Source organism: Sus scrofa, chromosome 15 (assembly GCF_054392235.1).
Source record: "Sus scrofa isolate SSC_HxYL_T2T_F1_AM1 chromosome 15, Sscrofa_HxYL_maternal_Yorkshire_Landrace_v2.0, whole genome shotgun sequence".
In the NCBI taxonomy this organism is placed as follows: Eukaryota; Metazoa; Chordata; class Mammalia; order Artiodactyla; family Suidae; genus Sus; species Sus scrofa.
In genome coordinates this window covers 82,561,815-82,587,871 of record NC_139397.1, presented here as the reverse complement: position 1 = coordinate 82,587,871, position 26,057 = coordinate 82,561,815, and the positions used below count along the sequence as shown (strand labels likewise).

Genomic DNA, 26,057 nt, shown 5'->3' with positions numbered 1-26,057 from the left:
TACTCCTTTTCAACAAATAATTATTTGAGTACTTTTATGTGCCAGATACTGAACACTCACTGACCTAGGACCTGGGGATATCACAGGCAAATACAAAAATTCAAAAATACTGATTGATGTAAGGGGATTGAGAAGACAAGAATAAATAGGCATATAAGTAAAACAGTTAGTTAGATTACGATAAATGTAATGAAGGAAGAGCAAGCAGGAAAGGAAAATAAGGCATGTCTGGATTTCCAATGCTAATTAGGTAGCCAGAGAAGATCTCACTAAGAAGGTGACATCTGAATAAAGACCTGAGGGAAGTGAGGTAGCAGACCATGAAGCTGTTTGGGTGAATCAGTTTTCCAGACAAAAAGAACAAGTGCAAGAAATAGACAAGTGACAAGAGGAAAAAGTAGAGAAACAAGGTAAGAAGCTATTGTAATAAGCCAGGTAAGAGATGATAATAGCTTCGACCAAATGAGAAATGGTGGAATTTTGGATGTGTTTCTGAATGGAGATCCAACAGTATTTGCTAAAAGATGGAATGTGGAGTATGAGAGAAAGAGAAAAGCTGAGGATGATGCCAAGGTTTTTGGTTTGAGCAAGTGGAAGGACAGCATTTCCATTACCCAAGACAGATGAGGAGTGGGCCTTCCACTTGTATTTAGCAAGAAGGAAGTTACTGAAGACTTTCACAAGAGTAATGCACGAAGTAGTAAAAGGAAATTTAAGAAATGGTAGGAGAAAAACTGAAGTATAGACAATTATACTCCAGAAGATTAGAAAAGAAAGCAAAGAATTAGGGCAGAAACTTGACAAAGAAGTAGCCTCAAAAATAAAAGAAATCAGTTGTTACTTATCTTGCAAACTAGACCAATAAAGTGACAATTAATACCCAATATTGTCTTTTCAAATTATTGCACCATATCCCATTTGTGAGGTTTGTTGTCTTTTTTTCCTCCTTCCCTGTAAGCAAATTAGTAAAATATTGAAGAAATTGGACTCATTCAAACAAATTTTGCTTCAAACAAATTTGCTTCAAATTAACTGCAAGAACCTGCATAAAATAAGCAAAAAATCTTTTTATCAGAAAGGCAGGTAGATCATTCACTGGGAAAAGAGCTTAGAATTTTGGTCAGCAATAAATAATAACCTTTTATTAAAATCTCTGATTACATAAGAAGTACACAAATATTTTTAGACTGTATCATGCTATCAGTTCTCTCACCATGAACTTTTAATTCCTGGGGTCTGGTAGACATAGATCTGCTGGAGACAGGAAGCAAAGAATGCCATTCAGCTGAAAGAATGAATGAATGATTATGGTAAACTAAATATAATTTCCAGAGTCAGGTCAGGACATCAGGGATAACAACAAAGCTGCTCTCTTCATAAAATCATGGAAGTTTTTTGGGGTTTTTTTTGGTTTCTTTTTTTCCACTAAGAGTGGAAAAAGACATGGATTTGTGGCCTCACTCAAAAGATTCCATTGGAGTCTATTCCATGACAGTATGGAATAAATCTATCTTGTTCCCTGTTGTTTTCCCAGGGTCTATCATTGTGCTGAATGCATATATGAATTCAACAAATATTTTAGTGAATGAATGAATGAACGAAAGCATGTAATAATTGTTAAATGAATAAATGAGCAACACCTTTGCCCTATGAAACTACATTAGGCAATAAATCCAAGAAAGGGTCTCAATTAGTAAAATATTTCTACAATAAAAAAAAACCACACCTAACTCCTGTACCACAAATACAGAACACTTTAAAGGCTACACATACATTGTCTATATTGACCATCCAAACCAAATATCATTACTAGCCTCACTGGTAAGGAAAAACATTAATTTGGCTTTGTTTTAGAAACACTAGAAGCATCTAAAATTTACTGTTCTTGGGGAGCTTGGGCTTATCAGACACAACTTAGAATAGATTTACAAGGAGATCCTGCTGAATAGCATTGAGAACTATGTCTAGATACTCATGTTGCAACAGAACAAAGGGTGGGGGAAAAATGTAATTGTAATGTATACATGTAAGGATAACCTGACCCCCTTGCTGTACAGTGGGAAAATAAAAAATAAATAAATAAATAAAATAAAATAAAATTTACTGTTCTTGAAAGTAAGGCTATGTTTATTTCAAGAGAATAATCAGGAAGAAATATGATGAAGTTATCATAAACATGAATGCTGGTATTGAAGGTTCAGAGGTATGTCACTTAAACAATATAAATTGGATTTATCTTTAGCCTAACTTTGCCTTTCTAGAACAAGAGAAAGAATTCCCACATATATATTAATGTCTTCCACTTGATATCATTTATTACTAAATAACACAAATTTTTTAAAATATACCATTCAATACATTTCTTTTTTTGTCTGAGTAATGGAGACTATACCACACCTGAAAGCAGAGGCGAAAATTCCTCTAAAAGAAACAGATGATTCTTTCTGTCAATCATCCTGCGGCAGGCCTTAGACCAGGCACGAAAAAGAGCTTCTCTGAAATCCAAGATTCCTATAGATTTCCCTATTGTGCATATTGAGCTTTCCCTGCCACAGGATGCCACATGGGAACAAACTGAAATAGGGGGAAATAGCTTGGAGAACTTTAAGACAATCTTTATTCATCAACACATCTCCAGAATAACAACAGTTCAGAGTGTGAACAACTGGCAGAGAGCAGAAAGAACTACTAAAACAGATTAACAAAACATAAATATTCCTTGGTAGTCCTAGACAATAATTGAGTAAGGGAAACTAGTCGAAAAAAAATTACAACCCTACCTTTGGCATGGAAGATTAGAGTTATGTTTTGAATCTTATATTGGTAATTTATTATTCTGCCCATCTTAGGAAAATGTCATATTTAACATTTTGGCTAGGGTTTATTGGTCTGGAGATGAGCATGTGACCCAATGTGAGCCAATCAGCGTCAGTATCTTTCCGCTGGGTTCTTCAACTTGATATGAGACACACCTAGTCTCCATGCCTCTCTAGTGGAGAAAATTTGAGGCTCTAGAGCTGATGGAGACTCTGTCTCTCACCATAAGAAAAATATCTGCAGGAGAATGGGTCAGATTACATAAAATAACCAAGGAGAGATGTAATGAGTGACAAACAATAATTATCCTTCAGATCTAGATACAGTCCAGCACTTCCTGTGGTTTGATTACCGATGCCAATAACATTTTTTCCAAAACTAGTTTAAACTGGGTTTCTGTCTCTTATAATTCTAAGAGCAGTGCTTCTTCACTAATAACTACCCTGTGCTGAAATTACTATGTTATGGGCATCTTGACATTAACTAGAATATTTATACAATATATTCAAAAGACTAGACAATGGATGGGTTAGAAGTTTGCAGAACTAGCAAATGGGCTAATCTTACATAATTTATAAAGTTTCTATTCAACATAATTTGTTAATAAAGGACTTGTGGTACACCTCATACTTGATCCAGAAGGTTTATTCACTCAACAAACACTTATTAGCGACAACAGTGTAAAAACAAAACAAACACCACCCTTTCTGTCTCCACTGCCCCCGTGGCACCTGTAAAAAAGCTTGAGGAGAAGGGAGGCAAAAAAAAAAAAAAAAAAAAAAAAAAGCAGGTTCTGAAGTTTACTCTTAACTGAACCTACCCTGTGGAAGACAGAACCATAGAGCTGCCAATTTTGAGCAGTTCCTTCAAGAGAGAATCAAAGTGAATGGAAAAGCTGGGAATCTTGGTGAATGGTTTGCAACAATCAAAAGCCAAAGCAAGATTACTGTAACTTCTGCGGTGCCTTTTTACAAAAGGTATTTGAAATATCTCATAAAAAAATGTTTGAAGAAGAATAATCTACATGATTGGCTACCCGGTTGATGGTTGCTAACATCAAAGAGATATACGAATTGCATTACTTTCAGACTAATAAAGGTGAAGAAGGGGAGGAAATTAGGATTAAAACTCAATTATCTACAATATTTTGTATGAATTCTTGAATATAACTTGGAGACCAAAAAAACAAAACAAACCACCATACCGTGCTCTGTGAATATGAGCCACCTGAGAATCTTGTTAAAAATGCAAATTATTTGTTAAAAAATGCAAATTATTGTTCAGTAGGTCTGAAATGTGGCCCAAGATTCTGCACTTCCCACAAGTCCCCGGGTGATGCCAAAGCTGCTGGTCTTTGCTTGCTCATTTTTTGAGTAGCAAAGTGCTAAATACTCTGGGAAATAAATTATATTAACCATTCTTGAGAAGCTTCTAAAGAATAAAATAAATATTAAATGATAACTTAGTGGGAATAAAATGTTATTACAACCAAGGAATATGTGTGAGAGATATTTTTACGCCATCTCTGAGCCTAGCAAAACTTACTTTTTAAGCAGTGTTCAGTAATAAGGTAAAGGATTGGTTAGGGGTCAGGAATTGGATGAAAGCAACCACAGGATATGGTTCATTCATTGATAAAAGTCAATCTTGTTGAACAAATCATATAAATTCTAAAAAAGTATTTTCACAATTTACAAACATCAAAATGGCTCAAACTGGCTGTATCAAAATGTCCATTTCAGAGAAAGATATATGCACAAATAAGTATAATATAACCACTTATCCAAAACACATTTGATTTTCTACTCTATGCCAGGAGGTATTCTAGGCACTGAAGATAAAGGAGAAAGTAAAATACAAACAAAATCAAACTATATAGTAAGTACCAAAACTGGTATCTCTTTAGGGTTTAGAACTCTGGGTACAAAAAAATATGTGCATTAGGAATTCAGAGGAAAAATATGTCATTTATGACTGAAGTTATCAAGGACATGAAGGACATGGCAACTCATCTTAGTCAGCAAAGGAATAAGATTTCCAGAGGTGGAAATAAACAACTTATACAACTCAACAGCAAAAAAACCAACAACCCAATGGAAAAATGGGCAAAAGACCTGAATAGACATTTCTCCAAAGAAGATATACAAATGGCCAACAAGCCCATGAAAAAATGCTCAGATCACTGGTTATTAGAGAAATGCAAATCAAAATTACCACAAGATACCACCTCACACCAGTCAGAATGGCCGTCATTAATAAGTCCACAAATAATAAATGCTAGAGGGGATGTGGAGAAAAGGGAAACTTCCTGCACTGTTGGTAGGGATATAAGCTGGTACAACCACTATGGAGAACAGTATGGAGGTACCTTAGAACTATCATATGACCCAGCAATCCCACTCATGGGCATGTATCCAGACAAAACTTTCCTTGAAAAAGACACATGCACCCACACGTTCATTGCAGAACTGTTCACAAGGGCCAAGACATGGAAACAACCCAAGTGTCCATCGACAGATGATTGCATTAGCAAGATGTGGTATATATACACAATGGAATACTACTCAGCCATAAAAAAGAACAAAATAATGTCATTGGCAGCAACATGGATGGAAGTAGAGACTCTCATACTGAGTGAAGTCAGTCAGAAAGACAAAGACAAATACCACACGATATCACTTATATCTGGAATCTAGTATAGGGCACAAATGAACCTTTCCGCAGAAAAGAAAACCATGGACTTGGAGAATAGACTTGTGGTTGCCAAGGGGGAGGAGGAGGGAGTGGGATGGACTGGGAGTCCTAGGGTTAACAGATGCAGACTATTGCCTTTGGAATGGATAAGCAATGAGATCCTGCTATGTAGCACTAGAACTATGTCTAGTCACTTATGATGGAGCATGATAATGTGAGAAAAAAGAATGTACATATATGTATGTGTGACTAGGTCACCTTGCTGTACAACAGAAAATTGACAGAACACTGTAAACTAGCTACAATAAAAAAATTAAAATCATTATATTAAAAAGATATTTTAAGTTGAGGGGATAGCATGGAGAAAGAAAAGCAGTGATTTAAACAAGGGATTGAAAAGAGCTCAGATACGCAGAATAAGAAAGTCAGAATAGGGCAGTTGCAAAAGATGAAGTTAAAAACATAAGGTTGAGTCAAATCATCTGTTTTGGATTCAGGGCATTTCCATTAGCGAAATTTTTACCGTGTACCAGATACTCTCTTCCCCTAGGTCTTTGAATGACATCTTCCCTCTCATCACTCAGGTTTCAAGCTAAAAGTCCCTCCTCAGAGGTTTTCCCCGAACACTCTCTCTAAAGAACCAAATTTTAATTCACATTACTTATACTTTTGTTAACTTAATAACTATTTCCTCTACTAAAATATAAGCATCACTTCCACTTCTAGTTGTTATGAACAGATTTACTCTCCTGCATAAAAACTGAACAGAATATGTGAAAACATAGTTTTCAGACACTTGACATCAGGCAATGCAGGACAGAAATACTTGAGAGAGGAAAACAAAGTGAGCTCTCTGAATTCCCTAGCTTACCATTCGGGATGCCTGCATTTCAGGAAGGGGGACTCCAGGCGTAGCTTGATGATCTCCTTAAGTTGGATAGATGAAGTCAGGAGTACAGACTAGCTTAGGGGGCCAAGGTAGCTACAGTCACCACATTAGCATGGCATACCAAGGAAGAAAGAGGTGCATAGAGAGGGAGATATGTAGAGGGACCCCTCTAGTCTTCAGCTGGATAATGATTAAAAGTGTAAAAAAATACTAAGGTGTATAAAGAAACTACCTGAGGCAAGGAGGAGTGGAAACCTGGAAGGACTAAAGGAATACTCTTCAGAAATCAAACAGAGCCAGAAATATGACATTTTCTATTAGAATGGAAACCCTCATAATTCACAGGGCATTGATTAAAGGACTGAGAAATGTACTGCCTCGGGTGTGGGGCAAAATTAGCCCTAATTTAAAGGTTACTTTGTTCCTTAAAAGCAAAATTTGGAAGAATCAAACTGTTTCCAAGTAACTTAACTGTGTCCAAAAAAAAAAAAAATCTCAAGAATATTTCCAGAAATAAAATATCAGCGTTCCTGTCATGGCTCAGTGGTAACGAATCTGACTAGGAGCCCATGAGGATGTGGGTTTGATCCCTGGCCTCATTCAGTGGGTTAAGGATCCAGCATTGCTGTGAGCTGTGGTGTAGGCCAGCAGCTACAGCTCTGATTCAACCCGTAGCCTGGGAAAATCCATACGCCATGGGTGTGGCCCTAAAAAGCAAAAAAGCAAAAAAAAGAAAAGAAAATATATATCCAGTACCCAACAAGATAAAATTCATAATGCTTAGGAACTAATAAAAATTATAAGGCATGCAAAAAAGCAGGACCCATAATGAGGATTTAAAAATAAATCCAAAAAATAGACCCAAAAATAAAACGAATAAAATTAGCAGAGACAAAACAATTTTTTCTGTCTTTTTAGGGCCACACCCATGGCATATGGAGGTTCCCAGGCTAGGTGTCGAATCAGAGCTATAGCTGCCAGCCTCTGTCACTGCCATGACAATGTGGGATCCGAGCCACATCTGCAATCTATACCACAGCCTCAGCAACACCGGATCCTTCACCCACTGAGGAAGGCCAGGGATCAAACCCACGTGGTCATGGATACTAGTTGGGTTCATTACTGCTGAGCCATGATGGGAATGCCCAAAACATTGTAACTACACTTCATAATTGAAGAAGGTATAGGAATAAGTAATCACTTTAATTAGAGAGACATAAACCTCACTACTCTCCTTACAGAAATCTAAAGGATTACAAGGGAATATTAAGAACATTATGTTGAAATACTATGCCTACATATTAACATAATAAATGGATATTTCAAGAAAGAGATAAACTATTACAATTAAAACAAGAATAGAAAATCTGAATAGACATATAACAAGTAAAACAGGTCACATTAGTAACTTAAAATCTTCCCATAAAGAAATGTCCAGACCTAGATAGCCTCACTGTGAATTCTAGCAAATATTTTTAAAAGAGTTAGTATGTTTACATCATAAAATCTTCCAGAAAACAGAAGGGAACACTTGCTGTTACTATGGGATAACAACCCAGCACTGAGGTTCCTCAATAATTACAAATAGGATTATTATATGATCCAGCGATTCTACTTCTGGGTATATATCTGAAGGAAATGAAATCACTATCTTAAAAAGATATCTGCACTCATATGTTCACTGCAGCATTGTTCACAATAGCCAAGACATGAATACAACCTAACTAGCTATTGATGAATGAATGAATAAAGAAAATTTGGGTTATATGTATACACAATGGAGTATTATTCAACAATTAAAAGGAAATGCTGCCATTTGTGACAATATGGATGGATCTGGAGGGCATTATGCTAAGTGTAATAAATCAGATAGAGTAAGATAAATACTCACGTATATGTGGAATTTAAAAAACCCTAATTCAGAAACTCACAGGGTAGAATAATGATTGCCAGGAGCTGGAGGTGGTAAAAATTTAGAGATATTGGTCAAAGTATACAAACTTCTAGTTGTAATATTAAAAAGTTCTGAGGAACGAATGTACGGCATAGTGACTATAGTTAACAATACTATAATTATGTACTTGAAAGTTGCTAAGAGAATAAATGCTAAAAATCTTTGAGATAAAAGACACTTTACACACTATACAAAAGTTAGAGAAACACTGGCTTATCCACAGTCACCTTTTGCTCCTATTGTCCTTCATTTCAGCTTAAAGAACTTTTGGCATTTCTTATAAGGCAGGTCTACTGATGATGAACTCCCTCAGCTTTGCTTGTTTGATAAAGTCTTTATATGTCCTTCATTTTGAAGGAATACTTTACCAAACAGAGTATTCTTGGGTGGCAGTTTTTGTTTTGTTTTGTTTTGTTTCTCTTTCAGCCCTTTGAGTATATAATTGCACTCTCTTCTGACTTGCAAAGTCTGCTGAGAAATCCCCTGACAATCTATGTGAAGAATATCTTTTCTCTTGATGCTTTTAAAATCCTCTCGTCTTCGATTTTTGACAGTTTTATTATAACGTGTCTTGGAAAAGATTATTTGGGTTGAAATTTTGGTGGAACTTATCAACTTCATGAATTCGGATATCCAAATCTCTCCCCAGATTTTTAAAATTCCAAGTCATTATTTCTTTAAATAAGCTTTTTACTTCTTTCTCTTCTTCTGGGACTCCAGTAATGCATAGACTATTTCTCTTAATGGAATCTTGTAGTTAACATAGATTTTCTTTCCTCTTTTTCATTCTTTTTTCTTTGTTCTCCCCTGACTGGTTAAGTTACAATAACCCAACTTTTATTTTACAAATTCTTTCTTCTGCTTGATCCAGCTTGTTGTCACTCTCTCTTGTATTTTTCATTTCACTCATTGTATTCGTCAGCTCCAAAATTTTTACTCATTTCTTTTTTATGATTTCTGTCTCTCCATTAAACCTCACATGTTGTTATGTAATTTGTCCTGATTTTATTAAATTGTCTTTCTGTGTTGTCTTGTTACTCAGTGCGCTTCCTTAAACAACTATTTTAAATTTTTACAGGGAAAAATCACAGATGTCCACTTTTTTGGTATTAGTTATTGGAAGTTTATTGTGTTTCTCTAGTAGTGTCACGTTTCCTTGATTTTTAATGTTCCTCGAAGTCTTGCTTACTGGCTTCACATTTGAAGAAGCAGTCACCTCCTGCAGTATTTAATGACTGGCTTCAGAAGGGAAATACCTTCTGCCAACTCTGTTAGGTATTCTGAAGCTTTATTTTAAACTTTTCCTAAGTATACACCTGCTCTGTACCTCTTGTTCCTTCTTGTGGGGGAATGCTTAATATTGTACACCATCTTTCAATCCTGCAAAGCCAGACCAGGTGCTGATGGCCTCATTTTTGCTTTTCTTAGGACAGTGTTAAATGCTCAAATTTGTGTGGTTTTTCTCAATCTTGAAGAGTCAGTCTTTCTGCTTATACTCATTAACCATTTACAAAGGCTCTGTCTCATGGAGTTAGCCGTGGATGGTGAGGGGGTGTGTGGGTGATGTGTGCAGAATCTTGGATCTGCCTGTGGGCAAGAAAGGGAGATACAAAAGTAAGGAATCTCCACTGTCTTACAGGTAGGCTTCCTGATGGAGTCCACGACACAGTAGGATCAGCATGCCTTTGATGCCCTTGAAAAGCACTGTGTGCTATTCTCCTAGCTGCTCCTGCCACCTATAACACAGCCCACTTCAGAGTATTCTAGATGGAGTGAGAAAGAAGTCAGTCTCTTTGGCATCATCCTGAACAGCTAAGGAAATAAAGCACTCACTCATATGTTCTCACTTTCTCCCATGGGAGAAAATCATGGACAGAGAAATCTCTTTTAACATTGAGCTATGCCATCTTAGGGAAGAAGTGACATGGGCAAAGTCAAACTGTTTCTCTTACCCTCTTCATAGCATCCAATGTCAGGGTTTTTGTGTGTGTGTGTGTGTGTGTGTGTGTGTGTGATAGCAATGGTGTACTGGAATTTTTCTCTTGGACTCCTGGATTTCTACAAAGGCTCTCCTATTCATGAATGATTGCCCAGATCAGTGAGGTTTTTTGTTTTTTGGGTTTTTTTCTTGAGGGAAATACAATAGAAATCTCTTATTCCACCATGTTGATGACATTACCCATGGCTAATTCACTTTTATAATTACATGTTGACATATACATATATACAACTTAAAACCACAAACATTTGCACATGGAGAGAAATAATAAATTCTGGTTTGAGATTTTTTTAAACCATTCTAATATTTTAAGTAGGTATGAAATTTTATCAACTAGAAAGGTAACTTCAAATCCTCTCTCTTAACAGCTTCATTTTCTTAAATAAATGTAGCAGAAAAAATTTGCCTAGCTAAATCACACTATAAAAACTCAGTGTCCAGGAGTTCCTGTTGTGGCTCAGTGGTTAACGAATCCAAATAGGAACCATGAGGTTGAGGGTTCGATCCCTGCCCTTGCTCAGTGGGTTAAGGATCCAGCGTTGCCGTGAGCTGTGGTGTAGGGTGCAGACACAGCTCAGATTCCATGTTGCTGTGGCTCTGGCATAGGCCAGTCGCTACAGCTCCAATTCGACCCCTAGCCGGGGAACCTCCATTTGCCACAGGAGTGGCCCAGGAAATGGCAAAAAGACAAAAAATTAATTAATTAATTAATTAATTAATTTAATGAAAAAACTCAGTGTCCTTCTGGAAGATGGCAAAGTAGGAATCTTTCTCTCCACCTAAACAACAATTACACTGGCAGAATCTGTCTGATAACTATTTTGGGACTATTTTGGGACTCTGGAATCTGTTGAAGGCTTATAACTTCCGTAAGAAATCTTGAACAGCCAACTATAAGAAAAAAATAACAAATAAAAATCATTATAAAAAAAGAAGACTTGGACATTAAATTTCAGTTAGTTTTTCTCTAGCATAGTAGTAATTACTCATTCCCCACACCCAGTCACATGTCAGGCAACTTTGCACATGTTCCTGGAGCAGCTAGCACACAGCTTACAGAAGGTAGGGTAGGCAAAAAGAACTCTGTCCTCCAAATGCTGGTGATATAGGTTCTGACTGCCAACTGTTGCTTCTGACCACAGAGGTGCAGACAAAAATGCATGTAACCATTGATCTTGTACCTCCCCATACATTTGCAAGAACTTCCCCCTCTAAAATGACTTGAAGGAGACTTAAAAGGCTGGCACCATTTTTTTCCCTCTTCAGCTTTTGCTTTTAGGGATCCAGATATTAAAGACAAGAACATTCAAAAACAACTGCATATGTACCAAAAATTAGAAAGTGACAATACATGCCCAAGAAATGTTTGAAAAATACATAAGAAAACATTAAGTTTATACCTTGGGCTGATGCTTGGCATAGAGACTGTCCAGAACAGTAAAATAACCTAACTAAATAAATAAGAACAAAAACAAACAAACAAACAAACAAAAAAAACCACAAAAATCAGGGGGAAGGAGACAATTTAAATTACAGAATTACTATATTATTAGATTCAAATATTCAATGTTAAACAAAAAAAATCATGAGATATACAAAGAAACAAGAGAGTAGGACCTATTCAAAGGAAAAATAATTCAACAGAATCTATCTGTGAAGGCTTAATGGCAGATATACTAAAAAAAGACTGAAAAAAGTCTTAAAAATTCTCAAAAACTAAAGGAAGATTTGGAGAAAGACAAGAAAATTGTATATAACCAAAATGGAAATATTGATAAAGAGGCAGAAAATATAAAAAGAAGACAAAAAGTAAGTCTGGAGTTGAAAAGTACAATAACTAAAATGAAAAATTCACTGGGGGGATTCAAAGGCAAATTTGAACAGGCAGAAAAAAGAATCAGTGAACTTGAAGATAGGACAATGGAAATTATGGAAGCTAAGGAAGAGAAAAAGATTGAAGAAAAGCAAACAAGACTAATGGACCCATGGCACCCATGAAGCAAACCAACATATGCATTGTAGGAGTCAAAGAAGAAGAGAGAAAGTCAGAGAATAATAGCTAAAAAACTTCCCAAATTTGATTAAAGATATGAATATAAACATCCAAAAAGCTCCAAGTAAGTTCCAAGAACTCAAAGAGACCCACACCAAAAAACACATTATAATCATATTTTCAAGTGCTAAAAACAAGGAATAAATCTTGAAAATAGCAAAAAAAAAAAAAAAAAGAGTGATCATCACATAGAAGTGACCCTCAATAAGATTATCTGAAAATTTCTCATCAAAAACTTTGGAGGTGAGAAGACAGTGGAATATTCAAAGTCCACAAGAAAACACTGTCAACCAAGAATCCCATATCTGGTAAATCTGTTCTTCAAAAGGAGAGTTCAAAACATCCCCAGATTAACAAAAGTTGAGGGAGTTCATGGCCACTAGACTTTCCATGTGAAAAAAGCTTAAGAGAATCCTATAAGGTAAAATGAAAGGACACTAAATGGTACCTCAAAGTCTAAGAGAGAAAAAAAATTTCCACAAAGATAAATACATGGGCAATTATAAAAGCTAGTATTACTGTACCAAATGTCTTATAACTATACTTTTTGTTTCTTATATAATTTGAAACTAATATATTTAAAGAAAAAAATTATTAATGTAAAAGATAACATTACTGTAATTGGGATTTAATTCTCAATCTTGTTTTCTATATAATCTGGGAGACTAATGAATTTTTTTAATTATTAGTTTGTGTTTTGGGGCAATAGTGTATAAAGACATAATTTTGTGAAATCAATAACTGAAAGAGGTAGGGACATCTTTTAAGGGGCAAAGTTTTTAATATGTTATTGAAGTTAAACTGCTATAAATTAAAATTAGAGGAGTTCGCGTCATGGCGCAGTGGTTAACGAATCTGACTAGGAACCATGAGGTTGCGGGTTCGGTCCCTGCCCTTGCTCAGTGGGTTAAGGATCCGGCGTTGCCGTGAGCTGTGGTGTAGGTGGCAGACGCGGCTCGGATCCCGCATTGCTGTGGCTCTGGCGTAGGCTGGTGGCTACAGCTCCAATTCAACCCCTAGCCTGGGAACCTCCATATGCCGCGGGAGCGGCCCAAGAAATAGCAACAACAACAACAACAAAAGACAAAAAGACAAAAAGACCAAAAAAAAAAAAAAGAGAGAGACAAAGAAGGAGATCACATATTAATAAAAGGTTCAATACAGTAAGTAGATATAACAATTATAAAAATGTATGCACCCAATAACAGAACATATACATATATGTACGTACGTATGTATATAAAATAAAAAACAATGAAATTGAAGGGAGAAATAGGCAGTTCTACAATAGTTGGAACCTTCAATGCCCCACTCAATAATAATGGATAAAACAACCATATAGACAATAAGTAAAAGGATTTCAATAACACAATAAAAAGAACAAATCTAACAGATATATACAGAACACTGAACCCCAAAACACATTTTTATCAAGTGCACTGGGACATTTTATGGGATAGATCATATGTTAGGTCACAACCTAAGTCTCAATAGATTTAAAATGACAGATATCATACAAAGTATCTATTCTTCCCACACAGGATGGAGTTAGAAATCCATAAAATAAAGAAAACTAGAAAAGTTTTAAATTGTGGGAATTAAACCACACACTTTTAAAACACCTATGGATCAAAGAAGAAATCACAAGGAAAATTTAAAAATACTTAGAGACAAACAAATATGAAAATGCAACATACCAAAACTTATGGGAAGCAGTGAAAGTAGTGCTAAGAAAGACATTTATAACTATAAATGCTTACATTACCAACAAAAAAACTTCACATTAACAACTTAACGTCACCACCTAAGGAAAATAAAAAGTACAAACAAAACCCAAAGCTAGCAGAAGAAAGGAGATAATAATGATTAGAGTGGAGATCAATGAAATAGAGAATAGAAAAATAGAGAAAATACGATGAAACCAAAAGTTGGTTCTTCAAAGAGATTGACAAAATTGCTAACTAGATGGACTAAGAAAAAAAAGGGAGAAAACTCAAATTGCTAAAATCAGAAATGGAAGTGGAAAGATTACTGCTAATTCTACAGAAATAAGATTATAAGAGAAAACTGTGAACAATTGTATGCTAAAAAACTGGATAACTTATGTGAAGTTGATGACTTTCTAGAAACACAAACCTAAACCATGAAGAAACAGAAAATATAAATAGACCTATAACTAATAAGTAATCAAAAGTCTCCCAACAAAGAACGGCCCTGAACCTGATGACTTCACTGGTGAATTCTATCAAACATTTAAAGAAGAACTAATAGCGATCCTTCTCAAACTTTTCCAAAAAAAAATCAAAAAGGAGAGGATACTTTCTTGCTCATTCTATGAAGCCAGGATTATGGTGATATCTAAGCCAGACAAAGAAAAAAAGAAAGCTACAGACCAATATCTCCCACAGATATTAATGCAAACATCCACAAAACAATACTAGTAAACAGAAGTCAACATCCTATTAAGAGGATTATACACAACCAGTGGGATTTATTTCTGTAATGCAAGAATGGTTCAATTTATGAAAATCAATCAACATAAATGCCACATCAACAAGATAAAGGGAGAGATCATATGATTATCTCAACTGATGTAGAAAAAGCTTTTAACAAAATGCAATACCCTTTCATATTAAAAAAATAAAAAACAGGAGTTTCCATCGTGGTGCAGTGGTTAACGAATCTGACTAGGAACCATGAGGTTGCGGGTTCAATCCCTGGCCTTGCTCAGTGGGTTAAGGATCCTGCACTGCCATGAGCTGTGGTGTAGGGTGCAGACACGGCTCGGATCCCGCATTGCTGTGGCTGTGGCGCAGGCCAGCGGCTACAGCTCTGATTAGACCCCTAGCCTGGGAACCTCCATATGCTGCAGAAAGTGGCCCTAGAAAAAGGCAGAAAAAAATAAAAAATAAAAAATAAATAAAATAAAAAACACTCAACAAAGGAGGAGTATAAAAAACTACCTCCGTATAATAAAAACCACATATGAAAATCTAAGTAAACATAATATTCAGCAGTGAAAGACTGAAAAATCAAGAACAAGGCAAGAATGCCTGCTTTCACCACTTTTATTCAACACACCTTTGGAAGTTCTAGCCAGAGCAATCAAGCAAGTAAAAGAAATAAAAGACATCCTAATTTTAAAGGAAGAAGTAAAAGTATGTCTGTTTGCAGATATGATCATATATTAGAAAACCCTAAAGACACCACCAAAAAAAAAAAGTGTTAGATTTAATAAGTGAATTCAGCAAAGTAGCAGGATACAAAGCCAATAATCAAAAAAAAAAATTACATTTCGGAGTTCCCGTCGTGACTCAGTGGTTGGCGAATCCGACTAGGAACCATGAGGTTGCGGGTTTAATCCCTGGCCTTGCTCAGTGGGTTAGGGATCTGGCATTGCCGTGAGCTGTGGTGTAGATTGCAGATGAGGCTCAGATCCTGCGTTGCTGTGGCTGTGGCGTAGGCTGTAGCCGGCGGCTACAGCTCTGATTAGACCTCATATGGACGCCTGGGAACCTCCATATGACGTGGGTGCAGCCCTAGAAAAGGCAAAAAGACAAAAAAAAATTGCATTTCTATACATAAACAATGACAAATCTGAAAAAAGAAATTACAAAACAATTCAGTTTATGATAGCATCAATAGTAAATAAAATACTTAGGAATTAACTAAAGAGGTGAAAGACATACAATGGAACTACAAAACACTGCTACAAGAAATTAAAGAAGACATAAGTGAAAACATATCCCATGTTCATGGATTGGAAGACTTAATATTGTTAAAAAGTTAATATTATTCAAAATGGTCTATAGATTCAATGAAATTTCTTCAAAATCCCAATGTTTTAAAGCAAAAATAAACAAATGGGACCTAATAAAACTCAAAACTTTTCCACACCAAAGGAAACTACTTTAAAAAATGAAAAAACAACCCAATCTTTGCAAACAATGCAACCAACAAGGGCTTAACCTCCAAAATATACAAACAGTTCATGCAGCTCAATATCAAAAACCAAAAAACCCAATCAAAAAGACCTAAGAGGAGTTCCGTCGTGGCGCAGTGGTTAACGAATCTGACTAGGAACCATGAGGTTTCGGGTTCGGTCCCTGCCCTTGCTCAGTGGGTTAACGATCCGGCGTTGCCGTGAGCTGTGGTGTAGGTTGCAGATGCGGCTCGGATCCCGCGTTGCTGTGGCTCTGGTGTAGGCCGGTGGCTAAAGCTCCGATTGGACCCCTAGCCTGGGAACCTCCATATGCCGCAGGAGCGGCCCAAGAAATAGCAAAAAGACGAAAAAAAAAAAAAAAGACCTAAGAGACATTTCTCCAAAGAGGACATATAGATGGTCAACGGGCACATGAAAAAATGCTCAACATTACTAAATACTAGAGAAATGTAAATTAAAACTACAATGAGCTATCACCTCACACCAGTCAGAATGTCCATCATCAAAAATCTATAAATAATAAATGCTGGAGAGGCTGTGGAGAAAGGGGAACCCTCCTACACTGTTGATGGGAATGTAAATTGGTGTAGCCACTGTGGAAAACAGTATGGAGGTTCCTTAAAACACTAAAAATAAAGCTACCATATAATCCAGCAAACTGATCTTGGGCATATGTCAGGAAAAGATGAAAACTCTAATTTAAAAAGATGCATCGGAGTTCCCATCCTGGCTCAATGGAAACGAATCTGACTAGTATCCACGAGGACACAGGTTTGATCCCTGGCCTTGCTCAGTAGGTTAAGGATTTGGCATTGCCATCGGCTGTGGTGTAGTTCAAAGACTCGGCTCAGATTCCACACTGCTTTGGCTGTGGTGTAGGCCAGCAGCTTCAGCTCCAATTCAACTCCTAGCCTGGAAACCTCCGTATGCCACGGGTGTGGCCAAAAAAAAACCAAAAAAGATGCATGCCCCCCAGTGTTTATAACAACATTATTTATAATAGCTAAAATATGTAAGAAATCTAAGTGTCCATCAACAGATGAATGGATAAAAATGTGGTGTATACATATATACAATGAAATATTACTCAGCCATAAAAAGAATGAAATAATATAATTTGCAGCAACATGGATGAACATAGAGATTATCATATTGAGTGAAGTAAGTCAGACAGAGAAATATAAACATCATATGATACCAATTATACGTAGAATCTAAAAAGGTGATATAAATGAACTTATTTTTTTAAAAAAAGAAATAGTCTTACAGACGTAGAAAACAAATTTATGGTTACCAAAAGTGAAAGGGGAAGTATAAATTAGGAATTTGAAATTAATAGATACACTCTACTATATATAAAATAGATAGGTAATAATAAGGACCTACTGTAAACTTAGGGAAATCTACTCAATACTGTATAATAACCATATGGGAAAAGAATCTGTAAAGAAATGGATGTATGTATAACTGATTTACTTTGCTGTACACCTGATACTAACACAACTTTGTAAGTCAACAATACTCCAATAAAATTTTTTTTTAAATAGATAAACAGTAAGGACCTATTATATAGCACAGGGAATTATAAGGACCTACTATATAGCACAGGGAACTATATTCAATATCTTACAATAACCTGTAATGGAAATAAACCTTAAAAACAATATATATGTAAGGAAAACATAGGCAGAACACTCTTTCACATATATCACAGCAATATCTTATTTGATCCACCTCTTAGGATAATGACAATAAGAAAAAATAAACCAATGGGACTTAATAAATTCAAAAGCTTCTGCACAGCAAAGGAAATCATTAAAAAAAAAAAGCAACCCACATAATGGGAGAAAATCTTTTCAAATGATGCAATAGACAAGGGCCTAATCTCCTAATCTCGAAGATACATGCACCCCTATGTTCACTGCAGCGCTATTCACAATAGCCAAGACATGGAAACAACCTAAATGTCCATCAACAGATGACTGGATTAAGATGTAGGACATTCATACAATGGAATGCTACTCAGCCATAAAAAAAAAACTAAATAATACCATTTGCAGCAGCATGGATGGAACTAGAGACTCTCATACTGAGTGAAGTAAGAAAGAGAAAGACAAATACCGTATGATGTCACTTACATGTGGAATTTAAAATATGGCGCAAATGAACCTATCTACAAAACAGAAACAGACTCACAGACATAGAGAACAGACATGTGGTTCCAAGGGGAAGAAGGGAAGAAGTGGGATGGACTAGGAGTTTGAGTTTGGTAGATGCAAACTTTTGGATTTGGAGTAGATAAGCAATACATGTATATGTATGACTGGGTCACTATGCTGTACAGCAGAAATTGACTCAACACTGTAAATCAACTACACCCTTATAAAAAAAATTTAAGAATATATATGTATATATTTTATAAATTTGAATCACTTCACTGTATACCTGAAACACATTATAAATCAACCATACTTCAATTTTTTAATCCCAACTTTTTTGCAGAAATAGGAAAACCCATCCTAAAATTTATGTGGAATCTCAAAGCACTCTAAACAGCCAAAACAATCCTTAAAAAAAAATAGAACTAGAGGACCCACACTTTTTTATTTCAACACATACCGCAAAACTACAGTAATCAAAATAGTATGATACTGACACAAAGAGAGCCCAGAAATAAATCCTCTCATACACAGTCAAATGATTCTTGACAAGGGTGTCAAGACCATTCAATGGGGAATGGACAGTCTTTTCAACATATAGTCCTGAGAAAACTAGATGTACACATGCAAAAGAATAAAGCTGGACCCATACCTAACACCAAATACAAAAATTAACTCAAAATGGATCAAGAACCTAAATGTAAGTTCTAAAACAATAAAACAATAAAACTCTTATAAGTAAACATAGAATAAAATTTTCATAACAATGGATTTCACAATGATTTCTTGGACATGATACCAATGTCATAGGTTATCAAAAAAATGGACAAATTGTACTTCATAAAAACTTTAAATTTTTCTACATCAGAAGACACCATCCACAGAGTAAAAATGCAACCTTCGGAATGGGAGAAAATATTATCAAATCATGTATCTGATAAGGTATCAATATCCAGGATATATATAAAAATTCCTTAAAATGCAACAACAAAAAAGCCAAACAACCCAATTCCAAAATGAGCAAAAGATCTGAGCAGATATTTCTCCAAAGAAGATATTCAAGTGCCTTACAAGTACATGAAAATATGCTTAAATCACTAATCATTTGGGAATGCACATCAAAATAAAATGAAATACCACTTTACATCCATTAGAATGACCTATCAATTTAAGAGAAAAGAAGTGAAGATGTGAAGAAATTGAAACCCTTGTGCACTGTTGGTGGGAATATAAAATGGTACAGCTGCTGTGGAAAAGAGTATCATAGATGCACAGAAAAATTAAAAATAGAATTAACATATGACCCAGCAATTCCACAGCTGGGTATATACCCAAAAGATTTAGAAGTATTATCTCAAGGAGATACTTGTATATTCATGTTTATTAGCAGCATTATTCACAAAAGCAAAAATGTGAAAGCAACCCAAGTGTCCATCAATGGATGGATATGCAAAATATGGTACAGTAGTCCCCCCTTATCTGCAGGGGCTATATTCCACAACCCTAGTGGTTATCTGATATCATAGATACTATCAAACCTTATGTGTATTATGTTTTTTAATATCCATACATACCTATTATAAAGTTTAATTTATAAACTTGGCACAGAAGAGATTAACAATATTAATAATAACATAGGATAATTATAACAATATACTATAGTAAAAGTTACATAAATTTGCTCTCAGTCTCTCATTCACTCTCTTTCTCTTTCTCAAAATATCCTATAGTACAAATTAATCCCTTTTCCATCTTGCACTGTGACCATAATTTTTGTAGTTTGAGGTGCGACAGCAAAATCAGCACAAATTTATTTTTCCTTCTTCACAATTTCATGGATAAAAGATTTGTTATTAAAATAGATCTCAGGGACCTCAGCATATGGGTTTTTTTTTTCCTTATTAAGTCAAAAGAGTTCACCTTTTCACTTAAAGGAAGCACTTAAAAGCTTCTCTTTGGCCTATCCCAATTGCCAGCATCATTACTCTTACACTTGGAGGCTATTAAGGAAAATAAAGGTTACTTGAACACAAGTACTCCAATACCATGACGGTCAATCTGATAACTGAAAGGACTCCTAAGTGGGCAGAATATGCTGGACAAAAGAATGATTCATGTCCCAGGCAAGATAGAACGCAATGGTGCAAAATTTCATCACACTACTCAGAATGGAATGCAATTTAAAAGTTATAAATTATTTATTTCTGGGATTTTCCATTTAATATTCTCAGACTGCAGTTGACCACAGATAACTGAAACTGTAGAAAACAAAATTATGAATGGGGGGGACTACTGTAAATACATATGATGGAATATTATTCAGCTTTAACAAGGAAGGAAATTATGCAATATGTATGAATCTTGAGGTTATCACGCTAAGTGAAATAAAGCCAGTCACAAAAAAAGGCAAATACTATGTGATTTCTCTTATATGAGGTACTAAGTCAAAATCTTAAAGATAGAAAGTACAATGGTGGTTTCTACAGAGAGAAGACTGAAAAGATAGATTATAATTGTACTAAGAAAATTCAAGAATGCCAAAATAAGGAGCCAGAATTCTCTTCTCTGGAGTTCATGAGTAACCACTGGTGATTTCTGTCAAGCGTGATATGAAACTTCCGCCTCCAGCATGGCAAAATAAACTCATAACAGGATGATCCTCATGCAGAGAACAACAATAAATTCTGGCCAAAATACAAAATAAAAGACCTGAAAGCACTGGTGAATGAACAAAAGACAGATTATGAAGGGAAGTCAGAACTTTGAGAAGGGTAATAGCACAAAATAAAGTTTCCTGTTTATATAACTTTAGCCTAAAATCTTTCTGACTTTAAGAATCAGGAGACAGAGCTTGGGGCCAACACTCCCATTAGATGTACAGTGGAAATCTCCAAAAGTAGAGAGGAAGAGGTCCGGGTTCTGTGTGTAAAATCTTCCTAAATCTCTGGGAACTCACTAAACCTTACATCATAGGGCAGAGAGAAAGCAGCCTGTCAAAAACTGTTAAAACTAAACAGAGATTTGAGCTGTCGTCACACAGGAGACACACTACTTTGAATTCAACCAGGAAAATTCCTTGCTAAAATCACAACAGCACTCTTTATAGCAAAAGAAATGATGCACAAAATAAAAATCACAATTCTAGAAATTAATCCAAAATTATTCATGAAAGGAAGAAACAGAAAAAAGTAACTTACTCTCAAGAGAAAAAAATAATCTATGGAGCCCAACTCCAAGACCACTGAATTGTTAGAATTAGCATACATAAATTTTAATGTAGCTATCAAAATTATACTCAAAGCGGTAAGAGGCAAAATGCTCACAATAAGTGAAAAAATAAAAAATTTCAGTTATGAAATAGAAATTGTAAAAATACCTAAATTTCAGAAATAAAAATTTTCATTTCAAAAATTAAAATTAATTGTATGGTCTTAACTGCAAAATGGTGACAATACAGGAAAGAGTCAATGAAGTTGAAGATAAACAGTGGAAGTTATCCAATCTTATAAATAGACTTTTTTTAAAGATTCAAATTGAACAGAACCTCAGAGACCTGTAGGAAAATATCAAAAAGGCTGACATGTGAAATTGGAATCCAGGAACCAAATAAGATAAAGAAAAATACAACTGGAAGAAATAGTTGCCCAAAATATAACATATATGGGAAAAAGATATAAATGTATAGTTTCAATAATTAAGCAAACTCCAAGCAATATGTCTAAGCACATCATGATCAAAAATCTGAAAACAGATATAAAGAAAAGAGTGTTAAAAAATAATCCATAAAAGGACAAATTCCTTACAGAGGAACAAGGACTAACGTGGACACTGTCTTCTCTTTAGAAATTATGGAGATCAGAAGAAAATAGAATAACACATGAAAGTTCTACAAGGAAAAAATGTCAACCCAAAATTGTATACCCAGTGAAAATATTCTTCAAGAATAAGGGCAAAATGAAGACATTTTCAAGTAAAAGAAAAAATGTTTTTAATTGTTGACAAGACGCCTGAACTATAAGAAATGACAAAGGAAGTTCTTCAGGCTAAGGAAAAGGATGCCAGAGAGAAAATCAGATTTTTTTAATTAAGAATATTAGAAATATTAAATATCTAACTATAAATATTACTCTGTACTCAATATCTATAAAAGATAAATAACAATTACAGCAAAAATGATAAGAACCAGGTAAATTGATCATTAAGCAAAATTCTTGTTTCAGATGAAGTAGTAAAATATTTACTCTAAACAGACTACAAAGTGTGTATGTTGCAATTCTAGAGAAAATAATTTAAGAGAAAAATAATTTTTAAATCGTGAGAAAAGATATGGCAAAAATCCAACACATGCTAGAGAAAAAGTCAAGAGATACAATTATGCCTTTTCTCTGGGAGAACTATTTATACCAATGAAATATTAGCAGAAGAATTCAATGTTTAGAGAAGGAACAAAACATAAGTGTAATTTTCTTCTCCATTCAAAATAACCAAATTCTATTTTTTTCCAAACTGGAATGACACTGATATTTCCCAAATTCAGTCAAATGTATGAACACACATTTATTTCGGTGTAATTAAATAAGTAGTCTCTAAAGATGCTTGAGTTTTGAAGTAATGTTTACTATAGATATTGCCACCTATGGGCACACAGGAGCCACACAACATATATATGGGAGCACCCTACCTGTAAACTTTCTTTTAAGTATAAACTCGCCCCCCTCTGCAAAGGAAAAGGGAAGATATTCAAGAATAGGTTTCAGTGAGGTTAATCATCTTTGATCATTTTAACAGAAGTTTACTATCTGTTTTCAAATAATCTGCAAAAGCAGCTATATCTGATTAAACTTCTAGTTCCCAAAGGTAACTGATTATCAAACTAACATTTTATCTTTTTTTAACTCAAAGTACCTTTTACATTCCTTTTGCACTTCCAAAGCCATACCCATCAACAGACCCCTGAATTGTAGAATTTAGAAAGACAATATTTTATCTGTGACCTAGGCTTTAGTGCCACTCAGTGTTCAAATTATAGAATTACAGCAATCAAACCACCAAATTTGTCACAGCAACCTCAAAATATTTCCTTTTGATTTAAAAACATCAAATCAAGATCTCTAATCCCTGCCTACTTTACTCTACCTGATACATAAGAACAAAATGCATAACAGCATATACTAGATAGCTTTAGGACTTTGATCAAGTGAAAGTGGAGAATAAAGTGCCAGAGATCTTTTTTCTTCTCTCTCTATTTGAATCATCTCGTACTGTGCCATGACTCCAGATATAATTCAGGAACTGACTTACTGAAAGCAGAAGGGAAAGAAGTCATTTGCTCAGGAGAGAAAAAAGTTCAGCCATTCAGCAAAAAGACCTAACTAATCCCACATTAACAGAAAATAAAAACACTGATGGGAGTTCATAAACAAATGCTGAAATTAAAATACCAATTATTGAGAATTAGGTTATATAATCTTAATTCTGTTTAGTAGTATAAGATAAAATATGAAAGTATACATGTTCTATTTATTACAACAAATGCCATACCAATTTTGCAAAATTTTCACTATGTGGGAAAAAGAAAGATTTGAAGAATGAACACTAGAAGACTGTGTTACAAAAGAACAAATATTAAAATGAGAGATATTTCCAAAAAATAGAAAATACATCAGAAAACTAGGGAATAAAAAGGCAACTATGAATGTGGAGAGATTAAAAAAAGAAAAACATAAAAATTTGGTAGTAGATGAGATAAGGAAAAAGCCACATGGGAATCATAAATGAAATAACATGATTCAAGTTTATGTGAGAATAAAATGACTGACAGCTATCCATTATAAGGCCAAAATAATGATTCACATGTACAGTTCATTTGAAACTAAAAAACAGTAGAGAGATCAAAATTCCCATTTTGCAAATCTTTGACTATGCATTTAAAAATCTTACATGCAACTAGAGATAATTTAAAGGAAGTTTCCTAGTAACTCTTTTCTTCTTAAAAAATTAAAATTATGGAAAATTTAGAGAATTCAAAAATACTGACCTCTAGTCCCATTAACTGGAGAATTCAAAAATACTGACCTCTAGTCCCATTAACTAGAGATAATCACTATTAATGCTTTGGCCTAAACTTTTCCAACCTTCTATCAATGCAAAAATTTACACACTCTAAATAGAATCCTGATTTAATGACCTGACTTACCCTCTTAATGCAAAGTGTGTGTGTGTGTGTGTGTGTGTGTGTGTGTGTGTCTGTGCGTGTGTATGTATACACTATGTCATTAAACAGTCCTTTAAAATATCATTTTAAACAACTGGTATTCCACTTTATAGATGCACACTAATTTTTTTAACCAACTCCCCATTGTTGAACATTTTGGTTGAATCCAGTTTGTAGCTATTATAAACAAATATGTGTTCACATCCTTGAAACTAAAGTGCATGTATACACAATTATTTTCTCTTAAAAAGAACTAAAAATTGAATTGCGATGTAAAAAACCATTCAGAATTTTAAGGGATTTTTTAGGTAATTTTCAAAATTAAAGGATTTATCAATTGCCTGGTTTTTCTACATCTTGCCAATAATGAACATGACCGTTTTTTTAAATCTGTTTGATACTTTTTTAAAAACTTCTCATTTTCATTTGCATTGATTTAATTTCTTGAAAAAGTAAATAAATGTTATATGATTATTGGTTATCAAATGTCTTTCTTTGTGAATTGCCTGTTCATGTCTCAGAACATATATAGAAATGCAGGGCATATAATATAGTGGTTAACTGCACAGGCTCTGGGTTTGAAAATCTAGGTTTTGAAGTCTTAGTCCATCACTAAGAGTAAGACTTCTCCAAGCCTTAATTTCTTCATCTATAACATAAAGATAATAACAGCACTTAGTTCTCCAGATGAAATGATGCCCTGGCATATACTACATTCTCTTTTATATTTTAAGAATTCACTATAAGAAAAATTTTAACACTTTGTTTACTGCATGTATTGCAGCCATTGTTCCCAGTTGTCAGTTGCCTTTCAATCTTGTTTATAATATATTTTGGGAGACAGAAGATTTAAAATTTTGTAGTAAAATCTATCACTCTTTTCCTCGGGATATTTGTCTTTTAGTATCATGCTTAGAAAGGCAACAGATTTAGAGAAGGAGTAAAGATAGTACAACTTTTTCAGGAAAGCAAAATATATCTGGCATGTGTATAGTGAATCAGATCAAAATCCAACATTCTTTTTCTCATGCACCTCTACCAAGCATGCATAATTTTTAAATGGCTTCAATCTGAAAAAGAAATTCACAAAAATCACAAAGCTAGTCACCATACAAAAAACTGTCAATGGTCATGACCTGCCCAGTTCCCTGGTTTGGCAAATCTTGATCTCTGGCTTCAATAAAAGGTACCTAAATATATGTAAACATAAACATACCATAGTAATTTAATTTCCTATTTTTAATCAATTTCCCAGATAACTGTGAAAATTTTATAATGAAAATATTTATTTCACAAGTCAAAGAATTTCCCAGAATACTCACACGTGAGGGAATC

At 34.7% G+C, this 26,057-nt stretch overlaps 1 protein-coding gene and 1 pseudogene across 12 annotated transcripts in view; one reads left to right on the top strand and one right to left on the bottom strand.

Annotated features, from left to right (window-relative positions):
- SLC4A10 (solute carrier family 4 member 10) overlaps positions 1-26,057 on the bottom strand; it is a 428,088-nt gene that overhangs the window by 323,185 nt on the left and 78,846 nt on the right. The window lies entirely within an intron of this gene.
- Positions 463-3,980, top strand: LOC100511839 (large ribosomal subunit protein eL22 pseudogene; annotated as a pseudogene).